Source organism: Coregonus lavaretus (genome assembly GCF_964263955.1).
Source record: "Coregonus lavaretus genome assembly, chromosome: 11".
Taxonomy (NCBI): domain Eukaryota; kingdom Metazoa; phylum Chordata; class Actinopteri; order Salmoniformes; family Salmonidae; genus Coregonus; species Coregonus lavaretus.
Window position 1 is genome coordinate 2,638,511 of NC_139998.1, and position 4,926 is coordinate 2,643,436.

The following is a 4,926-nucleotide window of genomic DNA, read 5'->3' on the forward strand; positions in this document are numbered from 1 at the left end:
CTTAATGCCAGCATTGGTTTGTGGTGGTAAATAGACAGCTATGAAAAATATAGATGAAAACTCTCTTGGTAAATAGTGTGGTCTACAGCTTATCATAAGATACTCTACCTCAGGCGAGCAAAACCTCGAGACTTCCTTAGTATTTGATTTTGTGCACCAGCTGTTGTTTACAAATATACACAGACCGCCACCCCTTGTCTTACCAGAGTCAGCCGTTCTGTCCTGCCGATGTAGCGTATAGCCTGCTAGCTGAATGTTATCATTGTTGTCGTTCAGCCACGACTCCGTGAAACATAAGATATTACAGTTTTTAATGTCCCGTTGGTAGGATAACCGTAATCTTAAATCGTCCATTTTATTCTCAAAAGCTTGAACGTTGGCTAATAGGATTGATGGAAGAGGCAGTTTACTCGCTCGCCGTCGGATCCTTACAAGGCACCCGGATCTGCGTCCGCGATATCTCCGTCTCTTCCTCACGCGAATGACGGGGATTTGGGCCTTGTCGGGTGTCTGTATGATATCCTTCGCGGCCGCCTCGTTGAAGAAAAAATCTTCGTCCAATGCGAGGTGAGTAATCGCTGTCCTGATATCCAGAAGCTCTTTTTGGTTATAAGAGACGATGGCAGAAACATTATGTACAAAATAAATTACAAATAACGCGGAAAAACACACATTGGTTATTGTGTGTGATTGTTTTCCGTGAGGTCGGCAGTGTTCGGGTGTATGCGTGTTTTGTTCCTCCCTGTTTGGAGGTTTTGTTTGTACTTTGATTACTGTAGTAAGTAAAGTAAAGTTTGTCTGCCAGTAGCTCGGTGTCCTGCACTTGACTTCACTCACAGCATACACGTCGCCCTGACAGTTAGTCAGTTGAACTAAGCTCATGACGCATTAATAAGTGATATTCTTCAAGAATGAATGGGTAAATATAATTCATTTGAATTTGAAATATCACAGAGTGGGCCTTTAAGATAACTTTGACCTATGAGTTATGCTTTGACCTATGAGGTTGTGATGTTCTCTGGTTAGTTTGGAAGAGATCCTGGGAAAACCATAATGGCAACCTGTTTCAACATTCCTCCAATCAACATTCCTTGATAGAGTGCAAATGCTTCCTTAATCTATTCTTATGAAAACCAAAAAAAGTATCAGTTACAGACAACGCATTGAAGAATGTAAGCAAAGCAGAAGAGAGTAAATTAAATTGAATTGGGCCTAGATACATTTGTTTTGTGTTTGTTAATAGGGTTTTACAGGTGAGAGAATCCACTTCTAATCCCTTATGAGCATTATGGTGTTGTTGTGACCCTTATTAATTAGCCTACTACTGTTGTCGATAGTCACACCAATGCTTCTCTCACAGTGGTGGTGACAGCTGGTGGTAGTTCAACCACTGAGAAGCCAGTGGGTGTTTGGCCTTTAGTACCCTACAGGCCCCTATGACAACACAGTTCCAAGCCACTCACACTGAGGAGAACCAGTAGAAAACGCAGACCACTGGCGCCGACGAAGATGGCGGTCTCGCGACTAGCTCTTAGGAAACTTTGCAGTATTTTGTTTTTTTATGTATTATTTTTTTACATTATTAGCTCAGAAAGTGTTTTGCATCATTACATACAGCCGGGAAAAACTATTGGATATCAGAGCGGTGGTAACTCACCAGCATTATGACCAGGAATACAACTTTCCCGAAGCAGATCCTTTGTTTGCTCTCCCCAGGGCAACTGAACTGATTCCAGCGGCTGACCCAAAACATCGCCAGCGGAGGAGAGGCACTCGGAGCGGCCTGCTGGTCCGACTTAGGAGGCGCGCACACCACCCACCACTTCCAAGTATTCTACTCGCTAATGTTCAATCTACGAACTACGGGCAAGGATTTCTTTCCAGAGAGACATCAAGGCCTGTAACATACTCTGTTTCACGGAAACATGGCTCTTTTGGGATATTCTGTCGGAATCGGTCCAGCCAGATGGGTTCTCAGTTCATCGCGCAGACAGGAATAAATATCTCTCCGGGAAGCAGAAGGGCGGAGGTGGTGTGTTTCTTGATTAATGACTCGTGGTGCAATTGTAGTAATATAGAGGAACTCAAGTCCTTCTGTTCACCCGACCTAGAATATCTCACAATCAAATGCCGACCGTATTATCTCCGAAGATTTTCTTCGGTTATAGTCACGGCCGTGTATATCCCCACTCAAGCCGATACCACGACGGCCCTCAAAGAACTTCACTGGACCTTATGCAAACTGGAAACCACATATCCTGAGGCTGCATTTATTGTACCCGGGGATTTTAACAAAGCAAATTTGAGGACTAGGCTGCCAAAGTTCTATCAACATATTGACTGTTGTACTCGCGCTGAAAAAATCCTCGACCATTGCTATTCAAACTTCCGGGATGGTTATAAGGCCCTCCCCCGCCCTCCTTTCGGCAAATCTGACCACGACTCCATTTTGCTTCTCCCTTCCTATAGGCAGAAACTCAAACAGGAGTACCCGTGCTAAGGACTATTCAACGCTGGTCTGACCAATCGGAATCCACGCTTCAAGATTGTTTTGATCACGCGGACTGGGATATGTTCCGGGTAGCTTCCGAAAATAATTTAGACATATACACTGAAACAGTGACTGAGTTTATCAGGAAGTCTATAGGTGATGTTGTGCCCACTGTGACTATTAATACCTAACCAGAAACCGTGGATAGACGGCAGCATTCGCGCAAATCTGAAAGTGCGAACCATCGCATTCAACCATGGAAAGGTGACTGGGAATATGGCAGAATACAAACAGTGTAGCTACTCACTCCGCAAGGCAATTAAACTGACAAAACATCAGTATAGAGACAAAGTGGAATCGCAATTCAACGGCTCAGACACGAGACGTATGTGGCAGGGTCTACAGACAATCACGGACTACAAAAAGAAAACCAGCCACGTCGCCGACACTGACGTCTTTGCTTCCAGACAAGATAAACACCTTCTTCGCCCGCATCGAGGATAACACAGTGCCACTGACGAGGCCCACTACCAAGGACTGTGGCCTCTCCTTCTCCATGGACGACGTGATTAAGACATTTAAACATGTTAACCCCCGCAAGGCTGCCAGCCCATACGGCATCCCTAGCCGCGTCCTCAGAGAATGCGCAGACCAGCTGGCTGGTGTGTTCATGGACATATTCAATCTCTCCCTATCCCAGTCTGCTGTTCCCACATGCTTCAAGAGGGCCACCATTGTTCCTGTACCCAAGAAAGCAAAGGTAACTTAACTAAACGACTATCGCCCTGTAGCACTCACCTCTGTCATCATATGAAGTGCTTTGAGAGACTAGTCAAGGATCATATCACCTCTACCTTACCTGTCACCCTAGACCCACTTGAATTTGCTTACCGCCCCAATAGATCCACAGACAATGCAATTGCCATCACACTGCACACTGCCCTATCCCATCTGGACAAATCAAATCAAATCAAATTGTATTTGCCACGTGCGCCGAATACAACAGGTGTAGACATTACAGTGAAATGCTTACTTACAAGCCCTTAACCAACAATGCAAAGTAAAACAAATAAAACAAGTGTTAAGCAAAAAAAAATTAAGCAAATAACTAAAGAGCAGCAGTAAAATAAAATAACAGTAGGGAGGATATATATACAGGGGGGTACCGGTGCAGAGTCAATGTGCAGGGGCACCGGCTGGTCGAGGTAATTGAGGTAATATTTACATGTGGGTAGAGTTAAAGTGACTATGCATAAATAATAAACAGAGTAGCAGCAGAATAAAAAAGGGGGACGGGGTGGGGGTGGGGGGGCAGTGCAAATTGTCCGGGTAGCCATGATTAGCTGTTCAGGAGTCTTATGGCTTGGGGGTAGAAGCTGTTGAGAAGCCTTTTGGTACCGCTTGCCGTGCGGTAGCAGAGAGAACAGTCTATGACTAGGGTGGCTGCAGTCTTTGACAATTTTGAGGGCCTTACTCTAACACCGCCTGGTATAGAGGTCCTGGATGGCAGGAAGCTTGGCCCCAGTGATGTACTGGGCCGTACGCACTACCCTCTGTAGTGCCTTGCGGTCGGAGGCAGAGCAGTTGCCATACCAGGCGGTGATGCAACCAGTCAGGATGCTCTCGATGGTGCAGCTGTAGAACTTTTTGAGGATCTGAGGACCCATGCCAAATGTCTCCTGAGGGGGAATAGGCTTTGCCGTGCCCTCTTCACGACTGTCTTGGTGTGTTTGGACCATGATAGTTCCTTGGTGATGTGGACACCAAGGAACTTGAAGCTCTCAACCTGTCCCACTACAGCCCCGTCGATGAGAATGGGGGCGTGCTCAGTCCTCTTTTTTTTCCTGTAGTCCACAATCATCTCCTTTGTCTTGATCATGTTGAGGGAGAGGTAGTTATCCTGGCACCACACGGCCAGGTCTCTGACCTCCTCCCTATAGGCTGTCTCATCGTTGTCAGTGATCAGGCCTACCACTGTTGTGTCATCGGCAAACTTAATGATGGTGTTGGAGTCATGCATGGCCATGCAGTCATGGGTGAACAGGGAGTACAGGAGGGGACTGAGCCCACCAGCTGACCTTTTTGGTAATACAGTGGACCGATATACACGAAGCCTCTGGGTCTCTATTCTGACGGTGTTACTTTACACCGCATTCAACTTCCTTTCTATTTGCAGCTGATTTATTCCTTTCATTTTTTTTTTTCTCCCTTCATCCTCCTACCCTGTTCTCTCTTCTCCTCTATCCTCATTACCAGTCCATTCACCCTCGCCGGGCGCAGCGAAATGGCTTTGGTCCATCCTCTCCCCCCTTTTCTTTAACATTATTCATGGTTCTTGTCGTGCCTCATCCTCATCCCACCCCGTTCTGCCCTCGTCCTTTGTGCAGGGGAGACATATTTAATTTAATCTGTGTACTTTTTCAATGGAGCAAGCA